Raw genomic sequence first — 15201 nt, forward strand, 5'->3', positions numbered from 1 at the left:
CATTCCTCTTAAGCTCCATGCCTCATCACCTATGCCCACCTTCCATTTTTCCAGAAAAGCCTATGTGCTTCAGTTAATGGACTTCCAGTCTGAAAGCCATTATCTCTACAGTTGTGGATTGACAGGTAGATGCTTTCTTACTCTTTAGCCTATGAGTCAGCCAGAATTTTATCAATTTAGCTTTAGATCTTTTTTTATTAGATTGTTATCATGAGGCCAAATGGCTAAGAATATTTATTTATCCCTTTCTTCAAAGCCCCTAGTCGTAGTGGTAGGAAATATCAAGGAAGACTATTATTTCATTATTATGATGATAATGCAAAAGTATAAGAAGTCCACAGGAGTAATAATGGACTTAGACCTTCAACATTATGAGTTCAAGCAAATGAATATCCAGCAAGAATATTCTTAAACCTAATGAGATACCTATTTGAGAAGGAAAAGCTAGGTGACTTAGAACTAAGCAGGACCTGCAAATTAACTCTGTTAATTCCCTTACCTGGGGACTGAACACCAAACAGTAGTTGAGGAACCGAACAAAAATGGTTGAAATTGGCACAACGACACTTTGTTGTTCTGTAAACTGGGTGGTTTTCTTAATCTTTCCGACTACAGTTTCAGGGGAAGGATGAGTGCCCAGGGTTCTGGGACCATGTGTCATTGCTATGGAGATTTATCTTATTTAAGAAATTATATCACCCAGTCTTTTTGTAATGATAAACACTTGTTTCCTCATTTCCGAAAACTGGGAATTAACTGCTTTTTCATAGCTGCCTTATATATACTTTTCAAGATGACAAAAAGAGTGAATAAATCTACTCTTCCTTGAGTGTGCTAATTATTATTTTTTCTTTAGTTCATGCTAACGGAAAAAATAACTCAATAACAGTAACTTAACTGGAGAAGGTTGAACTTCTCAATCATTGGAATTAATGACTACAAATCACTTTTTCATTAGGTATTAGTGCCATAATGGGCATCTACTACTATTCCTATAGAAGACTTTAGAAACAAATACAAATTACTTCAAGTGTTTCCCAGTTTTCAAAATTACTTGATACACCTAAGTATCTAACAAAAAACCCATTGCCATCGAGGCAATTCCGACCCATATCGACCCTGTAGGACAGAGTAGAACTGCACCATAGAGTCTGCAATGAGCGCCTGGTGGACTCAAACTGCCAACCTTTTGGTTAGCAGCTGCACGATTTAATCACTACGCCACCAGGGTTTCCACCTAAGTATCTAGCAGCTATGAATCCAGGAGAAAATTATTTTCAATTCCAAGAGTAAAAATGATTTATCTTAAATTAAATGATTTTCAGAGCGGCGTATCACGCCGAAAACCAGTGCGTATAACGCCGGAAATGGAGATGTCATCGACTCAGAAACGCTTATTCTAGATGGAAACCGAACTATACGCTTTTTCTTTATTATTTGTAATCTAAAAAAAATTTTTTTAATTGCTATTCCAGGATGGAAAGAATCTTAATGAAAAAAAAAAAAAACTATGGGAAGCTTGCAAAGTTCTCTAGACAAACCTTCCAGCGACGCTTTTACAGAAGGAAGCATTTAGCGAAGGGTCAGGGAGGTTAGGGAAACTATGCCTGGAGCCAGAGTCCGTCTTCCCGGAGCGACTAGACAAAACCAGGTGAGCCGGTGTCCCGGGCTCCGGATGGCGGCGAAGGGCGGGTCCCCGAGCTGCGGGCATCTTTCTGGCCAGGCGACCCCTGCCCCATCTCCGGGAGCCCAGGGACTCCCAAGGCGGGAGCGGGCTACCCGGGCGCGCTGCCTGTCACCTCCCGCTCGCTGGGAGCATCTCCCGATCCGTGGCTTGCGTGGCCAGCTCGTTCCCTCCGCCATCCTCAAGTCCTCCGACATTTTTCAGGGAGATCGGGAGGTAGAGAGAAGAGGAGCAATATCTGCACCCCGCCTCTGCCGCAGCCCAGGAAAAGGCAAAGGAGGAGAAGGCTGGCGAGGAGGCAGCTATTAAACCGATTCCATCAATAAGAAGAAGAATCCCCATCACCCACAGTGAGGGTGCTTCCGATACACCCACCCCGGCAGCGGTTCGAGGGCTGGTGGGCGTTCCTCCTCCTCCTCGCCCCCTCGCTGGCTGTGCAATCGACCCCATGAACCCACACCAGAACTCCCTTTCCTGTGACTACGAGGAGGGGAAGGAACAAAAGAGACCCCGAGCCCCGATACACACACACACACACTTGATCGCTGCTAAAGGTACTCATTTTTGCAAACCCTTCCCCGGCTTACACCTTCCTCACCTGAATAGTGCATTTTCCCAAAGGCAAAGAAAGGTAAGGGAGAGAAGGTATTACCCCAAGGAGATGGGTCGCTAAAAACCTGAATTCCACAGTCGGCTTCCGAACCAAACGATCACAAACGCCCCCTCCCCCGCAGGACCCGGCGCCCCCAGGCCCGCCCCCGCCCAGCGCTCCCCGCCTTGGCCCGGGGCGCCGCTCTTCGCGGGCGCCGGGGACCCCCCAGGGCGCCCTCCCTCCGCCGCCGGACATCGGTCACCCCCGGCCGCAGCTGCAGGGCGGCGAGCGGAGCGGCTGGGCAGCCCCGCGGCTCCAACTTCCCCGAGCAGCTCCCCGCGGGGACTCCGGCCCGCAGGCGCCCCGCGGGCAGGGCAGCGCTCTCCGCCCCCTCTGTCCTCTGTCCTCCATCCTCCTCCCCGCGGGCACACACGCACCCCTCAGCCTAAGCAGACATTTTGCTGTCACACAGTTAGCACGGCTCAGCCTGCACGGCCACCTCTTACCCAGTGCCTGGAGGGTGGGCAGCGCACCGAGCGGTCCGGGGGCGCGGGCGGGCGGCTCGGTCCTCTAGCGGCGCTGGTGCGCTGCCATCCGCCCAACTTCAGCACCCAGCCGGCGACGAGAGGCAGCCAGGCGAGGATGGAGGCGGGGGCGGGGAGAGGAGGAGGGTGGGCGGGCGGGAGGGAGCGGGCGCCGCTCGGCAGCGCGCATGCGTCCCGCCGCGGGCGCAGCCTCCCGCCCGGCGCCGCTGGAGGGGCCGCTGCCGCCCCGGCGCTGCCTGAGTCACGGCCCCTCCCTCCCGCCCGCGGCCCAGCCCCGCGCCCGCATGGCCGCGCCCACTGTGCGGAGGGCTCGGCGGGGCTCCGGGCAGGGCGCGCGGTCTGCGCGGCGCGGGGGCACCGGGACCTGGTGCGGGGGCTCCTGCACCTTCGCGTTCACCCGCAGCCCACGTTCTTTTATGCTGGGCTGTAGGAGAACGCTGAAAAGGAGCGAACCGGGCGCAGCACCGGGCTCCGCGTGGAAGCTTTCCCCGTGTGGAGTTCTAGAACGTGCAAAGTGAAGCAAGTTTTGCTTTATCGAGGGTCCTTTACTTTATTGGCTTCGTCATCCAGAAATAGGACCCTTGTCCCCAAGAATTATTTCAGAGCGCTCGGGTGACTCTGGTCTGGGGCATATTTGCTGGCTCAGGCGTCTGCACCACGGCAGCGAGAGATTTGAGTGGGCGAAACCGTGGGTAAATGATTAACAGAAGTGCGGATACTTGGGGCCTTGGGCATCCTTTGGGAACAGCTTGGTAGCTATCAGATCTGATAATTGTTCTAGTCACAAGCGGGGCCCAGCATGGTAGCAAAGGAGCGTTCAGACACTTTAATGCATCATGAGCGCTAGATTAGATGATTAGATTGAAGTGTTCGGAAGGAAGAATTAGGAAACGGGTGTCTTTCTCATCCGATATGATCTCTGTGGGAAGAGGAGTGAGTTCCTGGCAGGAATGATTAGGCTTTTTTCTCACCCCTTTTTAAAGCAGATTACTTGTAAGTATACATGATTTCCGTTGCTTGCATGCTCATATAGTCAGACATTTTAATCATTATGTCAGGCTCCTTTGCTAACCAACCTTCCCTCTCTCACCTTCTACTTGACTCATTTCTTCTCTAGCAACATCCTTGACTTTTGAATACTAGTGCTTTTTACAGTATATTCCCCTGACTGGTGCTGGTCTGCAAATGTTCACCGTTGTTATTGTGAGGCGCCATCAACATCAAGTCAGTTCTGACTCATAGCAACCCTATCAACAAAAGAAGGAAACACTGCCCGGACCTGCTCCATCCTCACAAGAGGTTGCCATGTTGAGCCCATCGTTGCAGCTACTGTGTCAATCCATCTCATCGAGGGTCTTCCTCTTTTTTGCTGACCATCTACTTTACCAAGCATGATGTCTTTCTCCAGGGACTGATCTCTCCTAATAACATGTCCAGAGTACCTGAGACAAGGTCTAGCCATCCTCACTTCTAAGGAGCATTCTGGCTGTAGTTCTTTGAAGACAGATTTGTTCATTCTTCTGGCAGTCCATGATATATTCAATATTCTTCGCCAGCACCATAATTCAAGAATATCCATTCTTTTTTAGTCTTCCTTACCCGTGTCCGGCTTTCAAATACATATGAGAAAATTGAAAATACCATGGCTTGGGACAGGTGCACTTTAGTCATTGATGTGATATCTTTGCTTTTTAACACATTAAAGAGATCTTTTGCAGCAGATATTCCTAATGCAACACGTCATTTGATTTTTTGGCTGCTGCTTTCATGGTCATTGATTGTGAATCCAAGTAAAATGAAATCCTTGAAAATTTCAATCATCTCTCTGTTTATAGTGATGTTGTTTACTGGTACAGTTGTAAGGATTTTTGTTTTCATTACACTGAGTTGTAATCCATACTGAAGGCCGTGATCTTTGATCTTCATCAGTGTTTCAAATCCTCTTCGCTTTCAGCAAGCAAGGTTGCATCATCTGCATATCACAGGTTGTTAACGAGTCTTCCTTCAATCTTGATGCCCCGTTCTTCTTCATATAGTCCACTTTCTCTGATTATTTGCTCAGCATATAGATTGAATAAGTATGGTGAAAGGATACAAACCTGACGTACACCTTTATTGATTTTAAACCACACGGTATCGCCTTGTTCTATTCCAACAAGTGGCTCTTGGTCTATGCATGTTATCCATATTTGTTATGATGCCTTTTGCATAGTCAATAAAACACAGGTAAACATCTTTCTGGTTTTCTCTGCTTTCAGCCAAGATCCATCTGACATCAGCAACAATATCCCTTGTTCCACATCCCCTTCTGAATCCGGCTTGAATTTCTGGCAGTTCCTGTCAATGTACTGCTGAAACCGTTTTTGAATTATCTTCAGCAAAATTTTCATTACATGTGATAGTAATTATATTATTCTGTCATTTCCACATTCTGTTGGATCACCTTTCTTTGGAATAGGCATGAATATGGATTTCTTCCAGTAGGTTGGCCAGGTAGCTGTCTTCCAAATTTCTTGGCACAGGGGAACAAGAACCTCCAGCACTGTGTCCCTTTATTGAAACATCTCAAGTAGTATTCTGTCAGTTCCTGGAGTCTTGCTTTTTGCCAGTGTCTTCAGTGCAGCTTGGACTTCTTCCTGCAATACTATCGGTTCTTGATCATATCCTACCTCCTGAAATGGTTGAATGTCAACCAATTCTTTTTGGTACAGTGACTCTCTGTATTCTTCCATCTTCTTTTGATGCTTTCTGCATCATTTAATATTTTCCCCATTGAATCCTTCAAAATTGCAACTCAAGGCTTGAATAGTTTTTTTTTATTATTAATGTTGTATTTTAGATGAAGGTTTACAGAACTAGCTTCTCATTAAACAATTAGTACACATAGTGTTTTGTGACATTCGTTACCAGCCCCACAACATTCTTTCTCGACCTGTGTTCCCTGTTACCAGATTTTCTGTCCCCTCCTGCCTTCTAATCCTTGCCCCTGGGCTGGTTTGCCCCTTTAGTCTCGTTTTGTTTTCTGGGCCTGTCTAATCTTTGACTGAAGGGTGAATCTGAGGAGCGACTTCATCACTAGCTAAAAGGTTGTCCGGGGACCATACTCTCAGGGTTTCTCCAGTCTCTGTCAGGCCAGTAAGTCTGGTTGTTTTTTTGTGAGTTAGAATATTGTTCTACATTTTTCTGCAGCTCTCTCTGGGACCCTATATTGTGATTCCTGTCAGAGCAGTCAGTGGTGGTAGCTGGGCGCTATCTAGTGCTGAACTCACTCTGCTGGAGGCTGTGGTAGTTGTGATCCTTTAGTCTTTTGGACTAATCTTTCCCATGTGTCTTTCATTTTATTCATTCTCCATTGTTTTCAACAGGATGAGACCAGTGGAGTATTTTAGATGGCCGCCTAGAAGCTTTTAAGACCCCAGATGCTATGTGCCTATGGAGGTTCCATGACTTTGCCTTGTACAAGTTGTGCTGGCTTCCCCAGTATTGTGTAAAAAAAAAAAAAAAAGTACTGCCTTAAAAAAAAAAAGGCAAAAAAAAAAAAAAAAACATTGCCGTTGAGTTGATTCCAACCCATAGAGACTCTATAGGACAGAGTAGAATTGCCCCATACGGTTTCCAAGGGGCACCTGGTGGATTGGAACTGCCAACTTTTGATTAGCAGCCATAGCTCTTAACCACTACACCACCAGTGTTTCCATGTGTACTGCCTTACTCTTCACCAAAGTAACCACTAATCTATTGTCTAGTGGTTTTCCGTCCCCACCGCTCTTCTCCCTCATAACCATTAAAGATTGTTTCTTTTTGTGTGTAAACTTTTCATGAGTTTTTATAGTAGTGGTCTCATACAATATTTGTCCTTTTGTAATTGAAGTATTTCAGTCAGGATAATGCCCTCCAGATTCAGCCATGCTGAGAGATGCTTTCCAGATTCATCATTGTTCTTTATTGTTGCGTATTACTTCATTGTGTTTATCAAACCATAGTTTGTTTATCCATCCGTCTGTTGATGGGCATCTAGGTTGTTTCCATCTGTTTGCTATTGTGCACAATGCTGCAGTGAACATGTCAGACATGGGTGCACATATGTGTATTCGTGTGAGGGCTCTTATCTCTCTACGATATATTCTTAAGTGTGGGATTGCTGGATCCTATGGTATTTCTATTTCTAGCTTTCTAAGGAAGCACCATATTGTCTTCCAAAATGGTTGTACCATTTTGCATTCCCACCAGCAGTGCATAAGAGTTCCAATCTCCCTGCAGCCTTTCCAACATTTATTATTTTCTGTCTTTTTGATTCGTACTGGTAATGACAGTGTGAGATGGTATCTCACTCTGGTTTTGACTTGCATTTCTCCAATGGCTAGTGATTGAGAGCATTTCCTCATGTGTCTTTTGGCCACCTGCATGTCTTCTTTGGTGAAGTGTCTGTTCATTTCCTTTGCCCATTTTTCAAATGGATTATTTGTCTTTTTGTTGTAGAGGTGTTGAATTTCCCTGTAGATTTGAGAGATTAGACCTTTGTCAGATTTGTCGCAGCCGAAAATTCTTTCCTAGTCTGTAGGTTCTTTATTTACTCTTTTGGTGAAGTCTTTTGATGAGCATCAGTGTTTAATTTTTAGGGGATACCAGTTATCTAGCTTATCTTCTGGAGTTTGTGTGTCATTACTTATGGTTTATATCCTCTTAATGCCATGTATTAGAGCCTTTAGTTTTGATCCTATTTTTTTCTTCTATAATCTTTATAGTTTTTGATTTTATATTTAAGTCTTTGGTTCATTTTGAATTAGTTTTTGTGTATGGTGTGAGGTGTGGGTCCTGTTTATTTTTTTGCAGATGAACATCCAGCTTTGCCAGCAGCATTTGTTAAAAAGACTGTGTTTTCCCTGTTCGATGGACTTTGGGCCCTTGTCGATGATCAGGTGACCGTAGGTGGTTGGATTTACATCTCTGCTCTCAATTATGTTCCATTGGTTAATGTGTCTATCATTGTACCAGTTCCTGTCTCTTTGATTACTGTTGCTGTGTGGTAGGTTCTGAGGTCAGGTAGTTCGAGTCCTCTTTATTCTTCTTCTTCAATAGTGCTTTACTTATTCAGGGCCTTTTCCCTTTCCATATAAAGTTAACGATTAGTTTTTCCATCTCTTTAAACAATGCTGTCGGTATTTGGATTAGGATTGCATTGTGTTGGTAAATTGCTTTGGGTAGATTTGACATTGTCATAATGTTGAGTCTACCTATCCAGGAGCAAGGTATGTTTTTCTATTTATGTAGATCTCTTTTGGTTTCTTACAGTAGTGTATTGTAGTTTTCTTTGTATAGGTATTTTACATCCCTGGTTAGATTTATTCCTAAGTATTTTATTTTCTGGGGGGCTATTATAAATGGTATCCTTGGAAACTCTATAGGGCAGTTCTACTCTGTCCTATGGGGTCGCTAGGAGTCGGAATCGACTCGATGGCAGTGGTTTTTTAGTGGTTATTATAAATGGTATTGTTTTCCTAATTTCCTTTTCATCTTTCTCTTTATTGGTGTATAGGAATCCAACTGATTTTTGTAAGTTTTTCTTATATCCTGCTTCTCTGCTGAATCTTTCTATTAGTTTCAGTAGTTTTCCCATGGAGTCTTTTGCAAATAGGGACAGTTTTACTTCTTCATTACTAATTTGGGTGTTCTTATTTCTTTTTCTTCCCTTATTGCTCTAACTAGGACTTCCAGCACAATGTTAAATAGAAATGGTGATAAAGGGCATCCTTGTCTTATTCTTGTTCTCAGGGGGAATGTTTTCAGCCTCTCTCCATTAAGAGTGATGTTGCTTGTTGGTTTTGTGTACATGCCCTTTATTGTTGTCCTTGTTAGGTGACGTTGTGTCAGTTCCAACTCATAGCAGCCCTATGTACCACAGAACGAAACACTGCCCGGTCCTGCGCCATGCTCACAATCATTGTAATGCTTGAGGCCATTGTTGCAGCCACTGTGTCAATCCATCTCATCCAGGATCTTCCTCTTTTCCGCTGACCCTGTACTTTACCAAGTAGGATGTCCTTCTCCAGGGACTGATTCCTCCTGACAATATGTCCAAATTATGTAAGACACAGTCTTGCCATCCTTGCTTCTAAGGAGTATTCTGGTTGCACTTCTTCCTAGACAGATTTGTTCCTTTTCTTGGCATGGTGTATTCAATATTCTTCCCCAATGCAACAATTCAAAGGTGTCAATTTTTCAGTCTTCCCTAATCATTGTCCAGCTTTTGCATGCGTATGATGCAGTTGAAAATACCATGGCTTGGGTCAGGTACACCTTAGTCTTCAAGGTGATATCTTCACTTTTCAACACTTTAAAGAGATCCTTTGCAGCAGATTTGCCTGATGCAATGCATCTTTTGATATCTCGACTGCTGCTTCCATGGCTGTTGACTGTGGATCCAAGTAAGATGAAATCCTTGACAACTTCAGTCTTTTCTCCGTTTATCATAATGTTGCTTATTGGTCCAGTTGTGAGGATTTTTGTTTTCTTTATTTTGAGGTGTACTTCATACTGAAGGCTGTGGTCTTTGATCTTCATCACTAAGTGCTTCAGGTCCTCTTCACTTTCAGCAAGGAAGGCTGTGTCATCTGTATAATGGAGGTTGTTAATTAGTCCTCCTCTAATCCTGATGCCCTGCTCTTCTTCATATTGTCCAGCTTCTCAGATTATTTGCTCAGCATATGCATTGAATAGGTACAGTGAAAGGATACAAACCTGACACAAACCTTTCCTGACTTTAAACCACACAGTATCCCCTTGTTCTGCTTGAACGACTGCCTCTTGATCTATGTACAGGTTTCTCATGAGCACAATTAAGTGTTCTGGAATCCCCATTCTTCGCAATGTTATCCACAATTTGTTATGATCTGCATAGTTGAATACCTTTGCATAGTCAATAAAACACGGGTAAACATCCTTCTGGTGTTCTCTGCTTTCAGCCAGGATCCGTCTGACATCAGCAGTGATATCCCTGGTTCCACATCCTCTCCTGAATCCAGTCAGTTTCTGACAGCTCCTTGTCGATACACTGCTGCAGCTGCTTTTGAGTGATCTTCAGCAAAATTTTGCCTGCATGTGATATTAGTGATATTATTAGATAATTTCCCCATTCAGTTGGATCACCTTCCTCAGGAAGAGGCATAAATATGGACCTCTTCCAGTTGGTTGGCCAAATAGCTGTCTTCCAAATTTCTTGGCATAGATGAGAGAGCACTTCCAGCACTGCTTTCGATTGTTGAAGCATCTCAATCGGTATCCTGTCCACTCCTGGAGACTTGTTCTTTGCCAATGCCTTCAGTGTAGCTTGGACTTTTTCCTTCAGTTCCATCAGTTTCTGATCATGTGCTACCTCTTGGAATGGTTGAACGTGGATCAATTCTTTTTGGTATAATGACTGTATTCCTTCCATCTTCTTTTGTTGCTTCCTGTGTCATTTAATATTTTCCCTGTAGAATTCATCACTACTGCAACTCGAGGCTTGAATTTTTTCTTCATTTCTTTCAGCTTCAGAAATGCCAAGTGTGTTCTTCCCTTTGGGTTTTCCATCTCCAGCTCTTTGCACATTGCCCTTTGTTATGTAAGAAATTTCCCTCCTATACCTATTTTATGAGGGTTTTTATCACGAATGGGTGTTGGACTTTGTCAGTGCCTTTTCTGTGTCGATTGAGATGATCACGTGATTCTTTTATTAATGTGGTAGATTATGTTGATTGATTTTCCAATGAATCCCACTTGGTCTTGGTGTATCTTTTTTTTTATATGATGCTGAATTCTATTGGTTAGAATTTTGTTGAGAATTTTTACATATATATTCATGAGAGATATTGGTCTATAATTTTCCTTTTTTTGTGGTGTCTTTGCCTGGTTTTGGTATCAGGGTTATGCTGGCTTCATAGAATGAATTCAAAAGTATCCCTTCCTTTTCTATGTTCTGGAATATTTTGAGTAGTACTGGTATAAGCTCTTCTCTGAATTTTTGGTACAATTCTCTAGTGAAGCCATCTGGGCCAGGGCCGTTTTTGTTGGGATTTTTTTTTTAATTACCTTTTCAATCTCTTCTCTTGTTATGGGTCTGTTCAAATTTTCAACATCATTTTGTGTTAATTTGAGTAAGTAGTGTGTTTCTAGAAATTTGTCCATTTTTTCTGGGTTTTCAAATTTGTTGGAGTATAATTTTTCATAGTACTCTGTTATGATCCTTTTTATTTCAGTTAGGTCAGTTGTAATGTCCCCCATTTCATTTCTTATTTGGGTTATTTGCATCCTTTTCTTTTTTTTATTTTGTCAAATTGGCCAGTGGTTTGTCAATTTTGTTGACCCTTTCAAAGAATCAACTTTTGGTCTTGCTGATTCTTTCTTTTGTTTTTCTTTTCTCTATTTCATTTATTTCTGCTCTGATCTTTATTATTTCCTTTCTTCTGGTGGCTGTGGGCTCCTTTTGCAGTTCTCTTTCTGTTTGTTTGAGTTGTGTAGCTAATGTTTTGATTCTGTCCCTTTCTTCTTTTTTGATGTTTGCTTCTTTTGCTGTATATTGACCTCTGAGCACTGCCTTTGTTGTGTCCCAAAGATTTTGGTAGGATGTGTTTTCATTCTTATTTGATTCTAGGAATTTTTTTATTCCATCTTTGATTTCTTCTATTACTCAGTGGTTTTTAAGCAGGGTGTTATTCAGTTTCCATGTATTTGATTTTTTTTTTTTTCCTTGCTCTTCCTGTTGCTAATTTCTACTTTGATGGCTTAGTGATTAGAGGAGGTAGTTTGTATTATCTCAGTGTTTTGGATTCTGTTGAGGGTTGCTTTGTAGCCTAAGATGTGGTTTATTCTGGAGAACAGTCCATGTGCTTTGGAAAAGAATGTGTACTTTGCAGCTGTTGGGTGGAGTGTTCTATATATGCCTATGATGTCAAGTTGGCTGATCATGGCCTTTAGATCTATATCTTTGTCGAGTTCCTTTCTAGATATTCTGTCCTTTAATGCAAGTGGTGTACTGAAGTCTCCTACTATTATTGTGGAACTGTCAGTTTCTCTTTTCAGTGGTGTTAGAATTTGTTTTATGTATTTTGGAGCCCCGTCATTGGGTGTGTAGATATTTATTATGGTTATTTCTTCATGATGTATTGTCACTTTAATCATTACATAATGCCCTTCTTTGTCTTTTATGTTGGATTTTGTTTTACAATCTATTTTATCTGAGATTAGTATTGCTACTCCGTCTCTTGTTTGGAAGCTGTTTGCTTGATATATTTTTTCACGCTTTCATTTTAATAAATTTATGTCTTCATTTTTAAGGTGTGTCTGTTGTAGACAGCATATTGATGGATCCTTTTTTTTTTTTTTTAATCCATTCTGTCACTCTCTGTCTCTTTATGGGTGCATTTAGGCCATTGCGTTCAGTGTAATTATTGGTAAGTCTCAGTTTATTGTTGTCATTTTGTAGTGGTTATTTACTTTGTGGTGCTGCTGTTTCTTTGTTCCTCTCACCTTCCTGTGCTGAATTCCTTTTGTTTGTGGATTTTTTTTTCATTTCTTTCATTTTTTGTAGATTTTGTGTTTACTGAGACTTTATGTTTTTCTTCCTTGTTTTGATGAGTATGTTTGTTAACTTTCATTGTGGTCAACTTGAAATTTACTCTTACCTTCCTAAGTTTAAGCCAGTATTTCATTACTTGGTATTGCTTTCCTCTCCATTTGAAAGACCTATACCTATACCATTTGTTCCCTCTTTTATTGTTCTGACGTTGTTGTCATTTACAGGTTAATGGCTTTGGTTCCCTGTTGTAAATCTTTTAGTTTTGGTTAATCCTTGAGAGTTCATTACCTAGGTTGGTATCTGGCTGATGCAGTTTTGTGTGCTAGATTCAGGCTCGTGTTGTTTGTTCTTTAACCACAGGAGTCCTTATAATAATTCTTGTAAGTTTGCTTTGGTTTTTACATATTCTCTTAATTTTTGTTTATCTGGAAATGTCCTAATTTCACCATCATATATGAGCAAGAGTTTTGCAGGATATATTATTCTTGGTTGGTAATTTTTTTCTTTCAAGGTTTTATGTATGTAATCCGATTGCCTTCTTTCCTGCATAGTTTCTTTCAAGTAATTAGAGCTTAGTCTTATTGTTTCCTCTCTGTATGTGAGTTTTCGTTTTCCTTGAGCAGCTCTCAGGATCCTTTCTTTTCCTTTGATTTTAGCGAGTGTGATTATGATATGCCTTGATGATTTTCTTTTGGGGTCTATCCTATATAGGTTCCATTGAGCTTCTTGAATGGTCAGATTTTCATCTTTCATGGTATTTTTTGCTGTCAGCAATTTTTCAATGGTCCTCTCTGTGTTTTCCATTTTCTCCCTCGTTCTGGAACTCTGATCACTCAGATTTTTGCTTTTGATTGTATCCACATCATTCTCAGGTTTTCTTCGTTTTTCTTCGTTCTTTTCTCTGATTTTTCCTCAAAGTGGTATCTAAGTATTTGTCTTCGTTTTCACTGATTCTGTCTTCCAAACCTGCTTCTCAGACCTTCTATGACACTGTCCATTTCTGAAATCCTGTTGTTTATCTTTTGGTTTTCTAATTATTGTTTTTGTGTGATTTCTAGTTGTGAATTTATTTGAACATTTTGTTCCTGTATCATTTTTCTGAATTATTCCATTGTTCTGTCTGTCTTTTCCATGATTTTGTCTATTTTTTCCTCATTTTTTTCTGCTTTTTTCCTTCAACTCTTGTATAGCTCTGAATATTAGAGATTTGAATTACCTATCAGGTAGTTCCAGTGCCTTTTCTTCTACTGATAGGTTATCTGGTGTTTTATTTTGGATGCCTACTTGAACCATCCTGTCCTTTTTTTAATGTTTCGATATTGTCTGCTGACATCTGGGTATTCAGTAGTTATTTTCTTTGTGTATTGATTGTAGATTTGTTTGTTTCGTCCTGCTGTTTTGTTTTATTTGCTTATGTCTGAGCAGACAAACTGGGCATTTTTTTTGTTTGCTCATCTGTGGGCACCATACTTCTCACTTCCTTGACCAATATGCAGGGTCAGTCGCTCAGCTATGGTGCAACAGTCCAGCGCAAGAGGAGGGGCTGTGTTGGGTTGTTTGCGTGTACTGGGACAGGGGGCAGGGCAGGTTCTGGTAGACTGTGCCTGTGCTGCTCGGGGGTGCAATGCTCACTGCATGGCGCAGATAGGTAGGAGGAAGGGAAGAGATTGTGATGTGTGGAGCTAAGTGGGTGTGGGAAAGAAGAGAAAGAGAAGAGAGAAACAGGAGCCACAGGAAAAAAAAAAAAAAAGGAAGTGCTGAGGGAGCCTGCTATTGGGGTGGCACATGGGGAAGCAATGTGCTGGTGGCTTTCTAGCCAGGTGTTGAGGTACAGCCCATCATAATGGACAGATATGGCACACGCAGCTAGATGGGTGGGAAAAAGGAAAGGAAGGAAGGGCGAGAGATAAAAGAAACTGGATTTAAAAAAACAGCAAGAAAGGAACATGTGGCTAGGTGGTCAGGAGAAAGGAATGGAAGGAATGAAGAGAGAGACAAGAAACTGAGAGGGGGGCAAGAAAAGATGCCAGGTTGTTGGGAGGAAGGAAAGGAAGGGAGGTGGGGACAAGAAACCAAGGAAAAAAACGAAGAAAGAAAAAAAATGCCCCATGGAAGCCCACCATAAATGGATCACCAGCTGAGTGGCCCTACACAGCCCATGCAGAAGCAGTGGAGATGACACACGGCACCAGGTGTTCAGGAGAAGGGTAAGGAAGGGAAGTAGAGAAAGAGACAAGAAACCAAGAAAAAAAAAAAGAAGAAATACAGAAAAGATGGCCAAGAGAGCCCACCGGAAGTGAGTCCCCAGCTGAGTGGCACTGCATAGTCTATCAAGAAGGTGCAGAGATGGCACTCAGCACCAGGTGTTTAGGAAAAGCATAAGGAAGGAAAGTAGAGAGAGACAAGAAACTGGGAAAAAAAAGTAAGAGAGAAAAAAATGACCCAAGGGAGCCCACCAGAAGTGGGTTCCCAGCTGAGTGGCACTGCACAGCCTGTTAAGAAGTAGCGGAGATGGCACACGGTGCCAGGTGTTCAGGAGAAGGGTAAGGAAGATGGTAGAGGAAGACAAGAAATAAGAAAAGACGAGAGAAAGAAAAAAAAAAAAAAGATACCCTGAGGGAGTGCACTTGTGTGGTGGCTTGGACTGAGGAAGTGGTTCCCCAGCAGCGTGGCACTTCCCAGCCTGTCTAGAAGGAGCAGAGACAGCACACGGCACTGGGCGTTCAGGAGAAAAGGAGGGAAGGATGGTAGCGAGAGATAAGAAACTGAGTAAAGCAAAATAAAATTCCAAGGGGCCCCACTGGCTTGGCAGCACAGACAAGGTTAA

General features: G+C 42.5%; 1 protein-coding gene across 2 annotated transcripts in view; it reads right to left on the reverse strand.

Moving 5' to 3' along the window:
• Nucleotides 1-2897, reverse strand: part of RGS17 (regulator of G protein signaling 17) — a 128859-nt gene extending 125962 nt beyond the window's left edge. For both annotated transcript variants that reach the window (XM_064292407.1, XM_064292406.1), the window contains exon 1: nt 2783-2897. The gene's annotated coding sequence lies outside the window, so the exon portion shown is untranslated. The remainder of the gene's footprint in view (nt 1-2782) is intronic.
• Nucleotides 2898-15201: the final 12304 nt, after the last annotated feature.

This window comes from Loxodonta africana, chromosome 1 (assembly GCF_030014295.1).
Source record: "Loxodonta africana isolate mLoxAfr1 chromosome 1, mLoxAfr1.hap2, whole genome shotgun sequence".
Taxonomy (NCBI): domain Eukaryota; kingdom Metazoa; phylum Chordata; class Mammalia; order Proboscidea; family Elephantidae; genus Loxodonta; species Loxodonta africana.